The sequence below is a fragment of the Simochromis diagramma genome, unplaced genomic scaffold (assembly GCF_900408965.1).
Source record: "Simochromis diagramma unplaced genomic scaffold, fSimDia1.1 OVJJ01000753.1, whole genome shotgun sequence".
Classification (NCBI taxonomy): domain Eukaryota; kingdom Metazoa; phylum Chordata; class Actinopteri; order Cichliformes; family Cichlidae; genus Simochromis; species Simochromis diagramma.
Genome location: NW_024387523.1, coordinates 19,978,526 through 19,994,004, shown reverse-complemented (window position 1 = coordinate 19,994,004; position 15,479 = coordinate 19,978,526). Strand labels below are relative to the sequence as shown.

Sequence of the window (15,479 nt, the reverse complement as noted above, 5' to 3'; positions counted from 1 at the left end):
TACCTGTATGCAAAAAATACACTCCACCCAAAACATTTTATAGTTCAGCAACACTGATCAATCTAATAAATTTAAACCTACACCATCCTCCCTATTCTGGTATTTTAAAGACTTACCTACCTAACTAATAGGGTTGCCAACTCCCAGCAAAAATATTAGGGAACCATGCAAATGTAAAACAAATGCACAGAAATCAATTATTTTTCTACACTAATTAAATAGATTCAACATCTTTCTTCAACAGAATTGCAGACTGCACAGATGGTACCTTCCCAAAGGAAAAAGGTACTATGGATTTCTATACATTTAATCAGATGACCACTTTTGTTGTAAGATTCAGATAATTATTTATTCAAAGTTTTTAAATGGCATAACAAAGAAAAATATTTCTTTGTGCCCCCCTCTCCCTGTTAATGGCCTACCTGGCCCCTGACAAAGCTTTGCTAGACCCACCCCTGCACAGTTACCAGCCATCAGCTACATAGAAAAGGATCCTGGTGTTATTTGTCTCTCAGAAACAGTTCATAACTTCCCTTCAACTCATTAATGTCACCTAAAAGGTAAACCTGTTTCTCCATCACCTGCTCAGCTCTAGTAAGGACGTTTAGTAAGAACATCTCCTGGTTCCATCTTCATGTTTCCCTCTCACCACATATCCAAACGGATATCATGACCAGCAGCTTTTACAGCTATGCCTCCAGCAAACCTCAGGTGATACTAGAAAGTAATATTAAATACATTCTAACAACAGCTGATCATGCTTAAACGTGCTGCTGTTGTTTATCTGCTGGTCTCCTCTTTCTAGCGCAAAGTGGGCGATAAACAAACAAGAAAGACGGGACTTGCGACAGAAAAGCCAATCAGCTGATCATTGATCAGTTTCATGTTTGAAGTAATAACAGGAGAGGAAGGGGGAGTGAATGAGTGAAGTAGATGCAACTGCGCAGCAAAGACAGAATAAAGCCAGTTTTGTGTCTATTTTTTCATTCTAGCTGAAGTACGGGACAAATCGCTTCCTTTTCACCTCAATATGGAACTCCGATGGCCAGTCCAGCTGTGGCTCAATATATCAGTTGTTAAGCTTAACGTGGAAATACTATGCAAACATTCAGGGATGAACTTACACACTTGCTTTACTTCTCTGGGATAGTTTTTGCCGAGATGAAATGCCGCGGTTAGGAAGCATGTGGCAAGGCTCCAAATGCTCCAACAGACCGCGGACAGGTCTCGCAGACAACAGCCGCTCTATCACGTGACACATACTGCTCCGATGTGCCGAGCTGGGTTTCGCCAAGTAGCGCGTTTTGTGAGGTGATTTTGTGATACTTTGGATCGGATTACATTTTTTATTTCTCTCCGATATCCGATCCAGTAATTTAGATCAGTATCGGACCGATACCGATACATAATATTGGATCGGTCCATCTCTATGGAAAACCCTAAAAAGCTGAGCCAAGTTGAGCAGGTACTAGTGGAAAAGAGGCTAAATGGATTGTGTGTGGCCTGCGATGTAAGATGAGTCTGACATCCCAGCTGTAGATATTGTGTCCAATTTTGGTCTTACAAGTTTGGAAAACTTTCTGTATGGCTTTGGGAGACCAAGGCAAGCTTCAGCTCAGGATACCACCCTCAGCCCAACGGCCAGACGGAAACACTAAATCAGGAGTTACAGGCAGCCCTGCTGTCACTTCACTCCTCTGAGGACCATTCATAGAAATGCAAGTAAGCTCTGCACGTTCATACCTCCACACTAATCTCTGTCACCAAAAGCTCTTTGTATTGGCTCAAACACTCTTCTCTTTGTCGTGTGTATTTCCTGCCTTTTCTGGACCTGGAGGGCTTTCTCCTGACATTCCCAGTGTTTACCTTTGCTCTATAGTAACAAAATCAAAAAAGACTGTAAACATTTCTCTGAGTGTCTCTTGGTTCTGCATTTGGTTCCAGTTTGCCAACCAGACACACGGCACTCAAGATCAAAATTAGAATTTTTTTTTCTAAATATTAAAGTCACTACTTATTCCCGTTTAAAATGATTCAGTCAGAGGGATGCATTTTAATTTTTTAGAATCTGAAAATATGAGAAGTAGTTGTAGGAGGATAATTGTTAGAGTATCTAAGACATTACATGTCATGTAATTGAGAACACTCTAGTTTGAATTTCTTGCCAGTTCTCTCCTGAACGGGGCAAATATTTTTCTTGGCATAAAGTATCTCACCACCTGGAAGAATTTGGACTGAAAATCCACTCTGCAGTGGCCAAACTAGGGTCAGCGCCAGTGCATAAGGACTGGACAGGCAACCAACTATGACAGAGGGGCATTTGGCCTCATTTACTTTGGTGTTTCATGAAAGAAATAAGCTATGACAGATGGGCGTACATTCATACTGTCATTTCAACTGACAAAAAAATGTCAGCTAAACAGAGGTTATAAATGAAGACGCATAGTAGGAAACCCAGTAAATTTACATTTAAAACAGTATGACAAAGTAAACCTATAACCACCACCATAATCAACTGCATTGTAAATTCAAGCCTATTTTAAATTGTCTTAAACTGGTATGCATAAATACAACTAGTGTACTTACAGACAATTTCAAGAGTTGTTCTGGATAAATCAAGGTTTAAGAAAAAACCTTGTGGGAGGGCGAGAGCCAATCACAGCTGTCACAGAGCAATAGGCAGGGTACACCAGGGGCAGGTCATGCATCTATCACAAGACCAATAGGCAACCTTTCACACCTGCAGTCAATTTAGAATCACCAACTAATGTAACCGGCTCATCTCTCTGGACTGTAAGTAGAAGTCAGATTGGCCAAAGAGAACTCACACAGGCGCAGGGATTCAAACCCAGGACCTTCATGTTGGGTTTGAGTCACTTGGTTAGCCCAGTGAATGGATGGATGCCTCTTTTTAATTTTAGTATAATTTTACAATGTAAAAAGCAGGGAATTTGAAAGTTGATCTCTAATTTTTATCTGTACCATGTTTCCGAAGGCATAATTTATTCCTCCCGCTGCCTCAGCAGAGCAGCAAACATCAGGACAAGGACAGTTCCCACCCTGGCTTTTATGGCGTTATTTTTGTTTTTTTACGTGCGCTCAAATTTTTTTTACGTGCGCTCAGAATAGTGGCACAAAAATAACGCCATACCTGTAGGCGGACACATCAACCTTGCTAACTTTAGCGTGTGTTTATGTCTTCTATAATGGCTTTACTGAAAGTGCGGTTAAAAGGAAGTTTCAGTATCATTAACGTGCCCTGTTCCCAGTTTACTCGAGATCAGTGGAATTTGATTGAATCTGTTTCTCTTTCTGTGCAACTTTAAAGTTTTATTTCTGTTTAAAAGAAGGAAACCCCAAACCTTGCATTCCCGTTGATTCCAGTGTGATTTCATATAAATGAGCAGGTTTGACGTCGACGCACGGGTATTAGAGAGCTGCCGGGCTGTGAGGTGGGGGTCTCCGAGAGTATAAGAGGTGTCCACACAGCTAGAGCGCACAGATGCAGCTGCCCGCTTCCGGGGGGGCACTTACTCTTCGTCCGTTTGGATAGAAAACTCTTACTCAGAGGCTCTAATCTGCACGTTTTTTGGAAACTCTCCTGCTCGCCTTTTCCACTTCTTCCCTCCAGTCTGACTAGTTTTTTTTTCCTCCTGTGTCAGTTTAAATCTTTGCCTTTCTTCTCACTGTTGCGCGGTTAAGTTTTCATCACCGAGGACAGAGTGGGCAGCACTGCAGCATGGAGCCTTACACGGTCCCCGGAGCTCAGCTCTCCCTATCCGACCTTTACTCCGTCATCCCCTTCAATGTCACCCTCCCGGCTGATGAGAGCGACTTAATGAGCGACAGGCTGCAGAACTACACCGAGCAGCAGAATCCGGCGAGGAGCGCCGGGGGTATAATCATAGCCATATCCATCACGGCGCTCTACTCCGTTATTTGCGTGGTGGGACTTCTCGGCAACGTCCTTGTCATGTACGGAGTGGTCAGGTAAACACTATCATGCTTTATTAGCACAGTTACTTTAATGAGTTTGTGGCTGTTGATGAGAGCAACAAAACCCACTTTATACTAAATGCAAAGCTTCATTTGGGGGTTTCAGGCCCCAAATACGCGCTGATTTCAAATCAAATTCAATTCAATTCAAATGTGTTGCTTTAAGTTTTCTTCAGTTATCCCAAGAGCTTTTCTAAATACAAATTAAATTTATGTTTTCTGAGGAAATGCACACGAATTAACAAAAAATCCCAATCAGACCCTCGTAGGATACACATGGTGTATATACCGGAAAGTTGCTTGCTAATTACCCATCGATTGCTCCTTTCCTGCACTTTTTTAGTGTCTGTGTCTGTGTTGAGCCACAAGTGTGTGCTTGCACTGCACCTGCATTTGTAGGTGAAATATGCGCATGCCAAACAAGTGATTTAAGATTCCCTGCATAAACCATGAGATTGGTCTTTTATTATTTCTGCATGAAGCAACAACATGCACCAGTTTCATACTAAAGATGGTTGTTATGACTGACTCAGCCTTGCCTCAGGGAGAGAGGGCTACTCAAATAGTCTTCATGAGCTCAAACTGATCTGTGGACCTTCAGCTGCATGCTCCTCTTCACTGAGTGTGATGGAGCAGAGTAGAAATGGAAATCCTGCAGCTAGAAGGACCTACAGAGACAGCATTTGGTCTCTTTATAAAACTGTAGGTTATATGCCCTAGTTTTAAGATTATTATTGTAATAATAATAATAATAATAATCCATCCATCCATCCATTCGCTTCCGCTTATTCTTTTCAGGGTCGCGGGGGGCGCTGGAGCCTATCCCAGCTGTCCTAGGGCGAGAGGCAGGGTACACCCTGGACAGGTCGCCAGTCTGTCGCAGGGCCAACACACAGGGACAGACAACCATTCGCACTCACATTCATTCGAATGAATAATACTAATACTAATAATAATAATAATAATAATAATTATTATTATTATTATTATTATTATTATTATTATTATTATTATTATCATCATTCCATTAGTGGGTGTTGACAGTATTATTGTCAGTCCAAGGTCTGACTCTAAAAAAAAAAAGAAATAAACCCTGTACGCACTTATTTCCCTGAAAAGCCTCCCAGCCCTAACCTGCATGATGAGGAAAAAATATAAACAAATAAATAGACAAGAAAAAAGAGCTTATATTGCTTGCTTCTTATCCTCATTTATACCTCCTAATCTCAGATATTCTCTTTATCCCCAATATCAGCCAAAGTATTAATCACGACTGTTGGCTGGAAAATTGAAGAAGCAGGTAAAATTAATTTAGGAGGCACCAGCTTTGGGGTAAAGCAACTGTAAAAATGTGACAAGATCAGTAAAAAATAATGCAGTTATATATCTATCTATATCCTAGCTATATCCTAGCTGCTGGTCATATTTCAGCCTATGGAGGGAACAGTAGAAGACAGCAGCAGGGGGAATCCAAACAGAGAAATAATAAAAAAATAATAGAAAATCTGGAATGTATGCTGTGGCAATCAAAACTGATCCATATTCAGAGCTCTGAGGTATTTCCATTCAGGTGTTGACGTGAAAAGATTGGGAAAAATAAGCCACCTAAACACAAAGGGGAGCAAGGGAGGAAGGAGGGAGACAAAAAGGGGATGTCTGAGGAGTCAGCAAAGTCAGTGAGTCACACTGTGAAGCGATTTACTTTACAATGACGTCACATATTTCAGACAGCACCCACACCTCCATGAGACGGGAAGCTCGAGCACAGTAACCCAGTGAGAATGTATCATCTCCTGTGGAACATCTGTAAGCTCTGAAAGTAATGATCTTATTAACAAAATCTTAGAGTTGCCTTCAAATGAAAAGTTTGGCATTCTGTAATAGCTGTACTATGGATTTATGAGCTCATTAATACACGAAATAACAAAATGCTTTAGGTGAATTTGTTTTGTAGTGCCTTCGTGTTTGCAAAAACTGGAGGCGTGAATAGCAAAAAAGCAGGGGAGTCTCCAGAACTATAATATTTGACAGATTACATTTTCTTTTTTTCTTTTTTAAAGCTGCATTTTAAAGCACTGTTTTTATCAACACGATGTTCCAGTAAAGAACCCACGACTTCTAAATTTATCTCACTCTTCTTACATTTTCAAAAAAAAAAAAAAAAAACCCCAAACAAAGACCCACAAAATACGGTTAAACAATCTTGAAGAAAACAGTAAAGGGACCTTGTGTAAGTCCATCCACTGGAGGGCAGATTGCAGCCTGATCGTCCCTGGTCAGAATATCATCTTTGTGCACTTCTACTTGATAGACAATCAATGCGTGCTTTTCCTCATTGTTTTGTGGAACTAATACATTTTGTATAATTTCCATTTGACATAAATTGGCTGCAATTCAACCAACATTTTAATTAAAAAAATACAGCATTAATAATATGGCAGTTATGTCCTTTAATTTTTCTTTCAGGAATTCTGTTCGTAAGAGGCTAGCATCCTGACTGATTTAAGACTGCTGGCTGTGTTAAGAATAACTGCACACACCGCCTTAATGCCACCTGTACTACAAATAATAACTGGATGTTAAGCCAAAGGAGAATTTTCCTAAAAAATTCAGAAATTTAGAAAAAGTACGATTTCTCCATAATGTTAGGCTTGAATCCCATCTGTTTTATAGAACAACATTAAGGGAGCGATTTAGAGAGTAAAAACTGTTATAACTGACAGTACTGTTTTATTATTATCGAAGGTGTAGATTTTGTGTTGTATATATTTTGCTGTATTTTCCGAATGTAGGGCCAGTGCGTTTATATAGCTGAAAACTGTATTTTTATATCCAAAATTGCAAAGGTGTGGACCCAGGAATCAGGACAATGCAGAATTGAAGTAAACATTTGAGGAACTCTAATTTGATAACATCCATCCATCCTCTTCCGATTATCCAATTGAGGGTTGCAGGGGGCTGGAGCCTATCCCAGCTACCACAGAGTGAGAGGTGGGATACTTCCTGGACAGGTCACCAATTTGTTGCAGGGCAGTTTGATTATATGAAAGGTTTTTAATGTCATGTTAATGTTAATGTCATTTTATTGTCTTTTCTCAAAAATTCTAAGTTTTCGCCTCAAAATACTAATAATACTGGCTATAAATTCAGAATTCCACTTTTAATTTATAATACTGTATAATGATTTTCCTTTTGCCATCTCAGATCAATGAAAAAGAGCTTAATTGATATTTATTTATTTAATAGTGATGAACTCTGATGGAACAACCAAATATCACAGCAGTGTTTATTGGACATGCTGGTTTAAGTTGCAGTACCAGCAGGGGGCGATATTTTATTTCAAGACAACATGAATATGGTTAAAGAGACATTCCGAACACATTTACATGTAAATACATATTAGCCAAGAAGCTTCATTGTTTCTGGCATAGAAGGAGTCTGCAATGTACTTTATACCTTCCTTGGTCACTAGCCAAGTGTCGGCTTTAATTACATTATCTCCCCCTACTGGTAATGCAACTTAATCATGCGTGTCTATTTCACGGTTAAGAAGATGCAAGGGGTGAGATCCACATGGTGAACCAGTGTGTCCATTACACTCAATGCTGTGATAATTGAAGATGGGCACAGTGACTGTTTCGGAAGAATGCATTGTTTTCATGATCCATGCAGAAAGTTACAGCCAAGTTCAACAGTTTATATTGTCATCACTGTTAAAGTGACTTGGTGGTGCAGTACAGTGTTACTACAGCATTTCGTGTGACGTCTCAGCATAATACCTGAAGTCCCTGGTCCCAGACTAGAAAGAGAAACAACTTCCTTTGGGGTTGTGTCAGGGGCTGTGAGAACCTCTTATGAATAAGTAAACAGTAGCCTCTGTTCCTTCTGTAGCAGTATTGCAATGAAATATTTGAGAATTTTCTGCCATACATGGGGTGAGATCGATGCAGGCTGAACAGAATGGCAAACAGTACTGGGGGTGTTTTGCCGAGGGGTGACCTGCATGCATGGCTGAATAAATCAATAACTAGAACTAGTTTATTTACTGCCACGTGTCAGCTTTGATAATAATAAACCAAAAGCCCATTTGAAAGCATCCATCTATTTTTTTTTTAATATAATGAATTTTGAATTTGTGCCTCCACTTAGGTCCTTCGATAGAAACACACACACGCAAACATGCTCCACATTTATAGCAGAGTCTCCCTGGATGCTAGCGTCATTGTGGATGTCACACCGGTCTGACGTGACCTGACAGCCTGTTTTCTGATGGAGAGCATGACGCAGACGCAAACACACGCTTCAAGCGATAGTCCATTCAGTTACACAGGGCAGGATCCTTTTATCTTCCACAGGTTTTCCACCTTCTTGCTGCTGCACTGTTTAGATAAGAACCAGTTCAGTGCTCATGCAATATACTGTCAAGTGGGCTAAATTTGAAATCAGATCGATATGCAGGTAATGGAAGCTGGGCTCAGTTTGTGTGAAAATAGACTCTTACTGAGCTTCTTCTTGTGGATTATTGTTCAATCTCTACTGAGACAGTAGGTTTTGAAAACATTTACAATTTATGTTTTGGATGTTCTGTAATGGGAATATTGTGTAATGACAAAATTTAAAGTTAATTACTGGGGTTTGAAATTTGCTTGGAAATATTGTAGCTCGTTGCCAGTAGGAACATGACTGTGTGTGTCTGAGAGATGGCAGTCAGTCTGTTCATTTCCTGGGCTGAGTCAACATGGCGACTGCATCCCATGGCTTGTCTTGCATCTCACACAGCAGGGATTGATGTCAGTGTGCACTTGTGTTTGTGTCCATGTGTACCCTTCAGGGGAGAGTCGAAGCTGACTTTTGTGTCAAAACTGAAAGGACTGATGTAGTCACAAAATGTATTGTAACTTTAAGCTGCACTGAGATGAAAGATAAGGACTTACCTAAATGCAAATCTTAAATCTCTGTAGCTCAGTGTATCAAGAAGCACTTCAAATTGCTGATGGTCATGTAGTAGTGTGGAGGAGATTTTCTTTGCAACATTTTAGGTCCATTGGTAGTAGCTGAGGATCAAACACAGCATTGCCGCACCAGCCTGTGCTAATAATTGTCATGATGTGTGTGGAGTTTTGGAGCCAAAATGCAGACTAGAAAAACAGATTGGAATAAATGAAAATGAGCCCTTATTCAGGTGAGCCAGCAAATCCAGATGACAGAGGGAAACTGAAATCAAACCAAAAGAGAATACACAGCAGGACCAAACAGTATGACTCAACAAAGCACAGTGGTAGGACAGAAACAATATACACATGCACAAGATAACGAGAGGATGGGCAGCAGGTGGGAAAACAGCTGACAATCAAGGGAGACTAGACACGAGAAGCAAACACAGGATGAAGATAAAATAAAACAGGAAGTACCAAACTATGCCAAACTATGGAATCGCAAACAGGGACAATGACGACTTGACAAGGAACAGGGAACACAGGGAAGGGCTGATAACTGAAATAAGGGAACTAATACAAGCCAACGAAAGTCAAGAAAATAAACCAGGTAATCATGATCGTAAGAACAGCGAACAAAGCACACATTATCACTGCCAGATAAAACTTGAAATACTAAATATGAAAGAGAGCGCAACCAAGGCAAAGCATAGTATTAGATCAAACTTAAAATGTGAAACAGAGCAGACAGAAATGAAAGGTCCCAAAGAGAAAATCCTGAGGTAAAACCCAGGATCATTGAAAGAACAGTGTACCAGTCTTGTATCCACAGGCTGTGAGGCTCCTGAACTCTCTGCCCCCCTCTCACGGACAATAACCATATCCAACTTCTTAATAGCAATGAACTGGTCTGCATTGGTGCATCATATCTTTATTCTCTTTTCCCCCTCTTGCCCCCCCCCTCTTTCTTAAATAGATAACTATCATATCTGACATCATATCTCATGTCATGTTTCTCAGGTCTTTGTCTGAATTTCTTATGAACATTACTTGTCATGTTCTTATGTTGTTGCTAAGGATTGTCTTATTGTACTGGAGTCACACTGGGTTAAATATTTACACTTGGGTTTTAAGGGGTATTTATTATTTTCTTCATTATTTTATTTACGGGTTGTATGGAAGCCCCAAACGCAATTTCATTGTTCTCTGACAATGACAATAAATACTTAAAGTAAAGTAAAAGTAAAGTAATGGCTGCCTTAAACACATGGTCCCTTTTCCCTTTTACATATAGAAATTATGTAAAAAAAAAAAAAGTAAGCTTTTAATTCCAAGATTTATCTTTAAGGACAAAATTTTAAAAACCTTAAAGATGAGACAGAAGCAGAGATGTTTAGCTGTAATAGACCATATTTTTTTGCATCATAATAAACTTAACTAGTATGTTAGATAAATGGATTACCAATTACTCATTATTTGTATCTATCCAAGCATAAATACACGAGCAGTTATTTTGGGCCATAAGATTGAATAATAATAATAATGGATTGGATTTATATAGCACTTTTCAAGGCACCCAAAGCGCTTTACAATGCCACTATTCATTCACTCTGACATGAACGGGTGCCTAATGAGGAACATACAAGCATAATCATTTTATTACTTCTTTAATAATTATGAGCCCAAATCCAGAGTTTGTGTTGTTCATAAAATAATGTTTAACCCTTGGTGTTTTAATAATAATCTTCTCAGCAACTTGCGGCACATATGATTTGATTGTTACTATACAACTGGGTGCCATATTTCATGTTTTTGTACTTGGACAAAATGACGATACAATAATATATAGATGAATAATTAAAGCTTTAATAACAATAAAATAAAAATGTCCCAAGTAGTGCTACCAGTGTTAATCTCGTTAAAATGACATAACTGCATTAACACAAATCTCCGTTAGCGAGTTGGCGTGCGCGGGCCTGCACGGGGTCAACGTGTTAGCGCGGTTAGCTCGTTAGCGCGGTTAGCTCTTTAACACGTTAGCGCCATCCAGCCCCACGCACGCTAACTTGCTAACAAAGATTTGCCGCGTTAATGCGCTTATGGCGTTTCGTCATTTTAACGAGATTAAGGCTGACAGCACTAGTCCCAAGATTGAGGTCTGAGCTGTGATGGAGCTCAAATCTCAACTTTTGGACAGCTACTGAGTATCAGATCCTTTCACTATAAAACTCTCACGGTATGTAAAGCCTCACCTGTCTGAGGTGAAGAAAAGTGCAGACAGAGAGTTAAGGTTTGGTTCTGATAGGTCTTGTCGCTCAGATATAATGAACACCACATCTGTGGGTTGCAATTTACTTGCTTTCAGAAATCTCACAGACTCAGCTGTAGGTAAATTTAAAATAAACCTTTAGTTTTTTTAAAATAATCTCACAGGAAAGTGAGTAGAACTCAGTAGACAGCAAACATCATTTCCTGGAATGACAAATTTTTTTATTTTTTTTTGCCTGTCCCGTTTGGCTCTTTTGCCATCAGAATTATTGTCTAAAGGCAAAGAAAGATGCCCAACGGATTTACTTTACCAAATTGACCATCCCAGCCTTGCCGTAATGGTCCATTTGATTCACCTTTTATTATTTATTTTATTTTCACTTGCTGAATACGGGACAGACTTGACTGGAGGAAAGAAGGGGAGAAAGAAAGAGGGAAAGAAACAGCTGAGAAGAGGGACGGGGGAGAAGGGCAAAAAACAAAAACCAACAGCCAGCTGTGACCGAGCCCCAGGCCGAGAGGCCGGGGGCACCCCACCTCCGAAGTGGCCCGAGCGAGCCCCAGGCTCCAGGCCCCAATAAGCGGCCGCCAAGGAGTGAGCCGGTGTGTACCTGGACGCCCATCCCCAGACACAAAGAACCACCAACGCACCGATGTCTGAGGGAGTCCGCCACTGGCAGGGGAAGTGGTGGGGGGAGATAGGCCTCCAAACCTTGGAGGGCCTGAGATGTCCCCAGAGAGGTGGCGTCTGATACCCAACCTGACATATAGACACAGACATACAGGCACACACAGATACAAACATCCATTCCCACCCTCATGCTCTCAAATTTTTTTTATTAACCTCCACAGCTCTTTTCTCCCCCAGCAATTTAAGAACATAAACTGTGTCTTTTGCATTTACTTTAGGGGAAATATCTACATTTCTAGTTCATAAGCTGTCAGTATCAAAAATGGATGTGCTCCTCAGAACATCAGTAATATGATCTTTCCTTTTTCGCAATTCTTGTTCATCCTCCCAGGCTTTCAGTATTATCTGCATCATTATTTTATAGCAGCGTGGGTAACGTTATCCTAATCTTCTAATATTTTCATTAGTCTGCTTACTCATATATGATTCTCAAATTCTTAATTTATCATCACACAGATGTGTCTCCATGTACATGATTTTGTGTTGTGGACAGAGGGGGTTTTCACCTGCCCCATATGCAGTGTTGGGAAGGTTACTTTTAAAATGTATTCCATTACAGATTACAGAATACATGCCCCAAAATGTATTCTGTAACGTATTCCGTTATGTTACTCAATGAGAGTAACGTATTCTGAATACTTTGGATTACTTAATATATTATCATGCTGTTTACAACTACGTGAATGTACTATTGCTGTGATTTATTACTGTTACTGAAGGTTCGCGGCTCCGAACCGTAGTAAAGGGACCTCTGGCTAATACGGCGGGGTCCCTGTCGGCTCGTAGCTGAAAAATAGCTTTACTTTGTTGTCTGGGTCAACTTTACTTGCGAGAGACAGAGAGAGGCGTTGAAAGGCTGCTCCAACGGAACTTGTTGTTTGGGAGGAAAACACGAACACGGTGTACAGTCGAGTCTTAATAGCTTACTTACAACTGGGCTCGTCAGGCACTCTGCTTGGCTGCAGTGGTTATTATTATATTTACATGCTTCCAGCTCCCGTTTTTGCTCGATGACAACTCGTACTTTTCCTTTTTTTTCCCTCCCTCGCTCACAGACACATAACGTGTATGGCAGTCCATTCTCCCTGCAGCACGGACTACACTGCCCATGATGCTACATTCTTTAGAGCTATACTTGTAGCATTCTGCCTATTAGCTTAGCACAACAACAACAAAAAGGCGCTCTCTCACCCAGGAAACACGCAGAGAGAGAGCGTCACCCTGTAACCATGGCAACCGTAACGCTGCCACCTGGAACAACAGAACGTAGCTGTCAAACAAAACCCAAACAGTCCTGACCCGCCACAATATGAAACGGGGAAGTACCGCCGTGTAATCCATTTATTTCAACAAAGTAACTGTATTCTAAATACCACCTTTTTAAACGGTAACTGTAACGGAATACAGTTACTCATATTTTGTATTTAAATACGTAACGGCGGGTACATGTATTCCGTTACTCCCCAACACTGCCCATATGGGCTCCCACGCGTCTTTAAATATCCTGACTGTGTGTCAGCAGAACCAAATGACAAGCGTCAGTGTTAATGTTGACTGGTTGACAAGTGGTCAGAATAAAGGCTGAGAGCACCAGGAATGGGAGAAGTGTAAAAAACACCTCAAAGAAAATACTCAGCTCTTTGGGTGCTTTGACTTTGCTCTTCTCTGCGACTGGCTGATGGACCGGCAAGAGTAGCCCACATACCGGTTGTGCACTGCTTCCATCTGGCAATGGAGCGCACTGGAAATAAAGTTTTTATAACAGTGTGCAGGGTGCAGCGAACACAAGCAGCAGACTTTGAAGAGCAGATAAAATTAATTGCTTAATATTTATTCCATCTCTGTGGTAACCCTTGAGCTGGTGACTCCTTAGGCAGCCCACTAGTTGGCCTAAAACAAAAAAGCTTTCCCTGAGTGCACTACTGCACTGCTGAACAATGCAAACCAGAGGGGCTCAAGAAGTGGGCAGCCTCAATACTAAATAAAAAAGTAGGTGTAGCAGAATATTTACTTTTACCCTGTGGTAGAACACAAACAGTGACAACAGTGTGCTATAACGCAAATGGTAATAAACAATCTTATTGTTTTCCTTTAAGAATTTTCTAAGATTTCTTGTAATTTAATTAATGGTACTATAATTTCTTAGTTCTGTTGTGCTTTCAGTTGATATCATTCATGATTTAGGTTGTACCTTGGTACGATGTGAAGGTGGTTCACATCGTACCAAGGTGCACTGCCATTGTGACTTATGCTGCAGACCTAACCAGCACTGGAGCAGGTTCTGTTCCAAATTAAAGAGGTATGGGATGTACTGAACAACCAGTCCTCCACAAAATACAGGGAGTGCAGAATTATTAGGCAAGTTGTATTTTTGAGGAATAATTTTATTATTGAACAACAACCATGTTCTCAATGAACCCAAAAAACACATTAATATCAAAGCTGAATGTTTTTGGAAGTAGTTTTTAGTTTGTTTTTAGTTTTAGCTATTTTAGGGGGATATCTGTGTGTGCAGGCGACTATTACTGTGCATAATTATTAGGCAACTTAACAAAAAACAAATATATACCCATTTCAATTATTTATTTTTACCAGTGAAACCAATATAACATCTCCACATTCACAAATATACATTTCTGACATTCAAAAACAAAACAAAACAAATCAGCGACCAATATAGCCACCTTTCTTTGCAAGGACACTCAAAAGCCTGCCATCCATGGATTCTGTCAGTGTTTTGATCTGTTCACCATCAACATTGCGTGCAGCAGCAACCACAGCCTCCCAGACACTGTTCAGAGAGGTGTACTGTTTTCCCTCCTTGTAAATCTCACATTTGATGATGGACCACAGGTTCTCAATGGGGTTCAGATCAGGTGAACAAGGTGGCCATGTCATTAGTTTTTCTTCTTTTATACCCTTTCTTGCCAGCCACGCTGTGGAGTACTTGGACGCGTGTGATGGAGCATTGTCCTGCATGAAAATCATGTTTTTCTTGAAGGATGCAGACTTCTTCCTGTACCACTGCTTGAAGAAGGTGTCTTCCAGAAACTGGCAGTAGGACTGGGAGTTGAGCTTGACTCCATCCTCAACCCGAAAAGGCCCCACAAGCTCATCTTTGATGATACCAGCCCAAACCAGTACTCCACCTCCACCTTGCTGGCGTCTGAGTCGGACTGGAGCTCTCTGCCCTTTACCAATCCAGCCACGGGCCCATCCATCTGGCCCATCAAGACTCACTCTCATTTCATCAGTCCATAAAACCTTAGAAAAATCAGTCTTGAGATATTTCTTGGCCCAGTCTTGACGTTTCAGCTTGTGTGTCTTGTTCAGTGGTGGTCGTCTTTCAGCCTTTCTTACCTTGGCCATGTCTCTGAGTATTGCACACCTTGTGCTTTTGGGCACTCCAGTGATGTTGCAGCTCTGAAATATGGCCAAACTGGTGGCAAGTGGCATCTTGGCAGCTGCACGCTTGACTTTTCTCAGTTCATGGGCAGTTTTTTTTGCGCCTTGGTTTTTCCACACGCTTCTTGCGACCCTGTTGACTATTTTGAATGAAACGCTTGATTGTTCGATGATCACGCTTCAGA

General features: G+C 40.7%; 1 long non-coding RNA gene across 1 annotated transcript in view; it reads right to left on the bottom strand.

Annotated features, from left to right (window-relative positions):
- Positions 1 to 326: 326 nt before the first annotated feature.
- The window catches only part of LOC120727208, a 15,627-nt gene continuing 474 nt past the window's right edge, over positions 327 to 15,479 (bottom strand). The window contains exons 2-3 of the long non-coding RNA XR_005694457.1: positions 7,813 to 7,815; positions 327 to 584 (exon numbers count right to left, since the gene is read on the bottom strand). This is a non-coding gene — a long non-coding RNA (uncharacterized LOC120727208). The remainder of the gene's footprint in view (positions 585 to 7,812; positions 7,816 to 15,479) is intronic.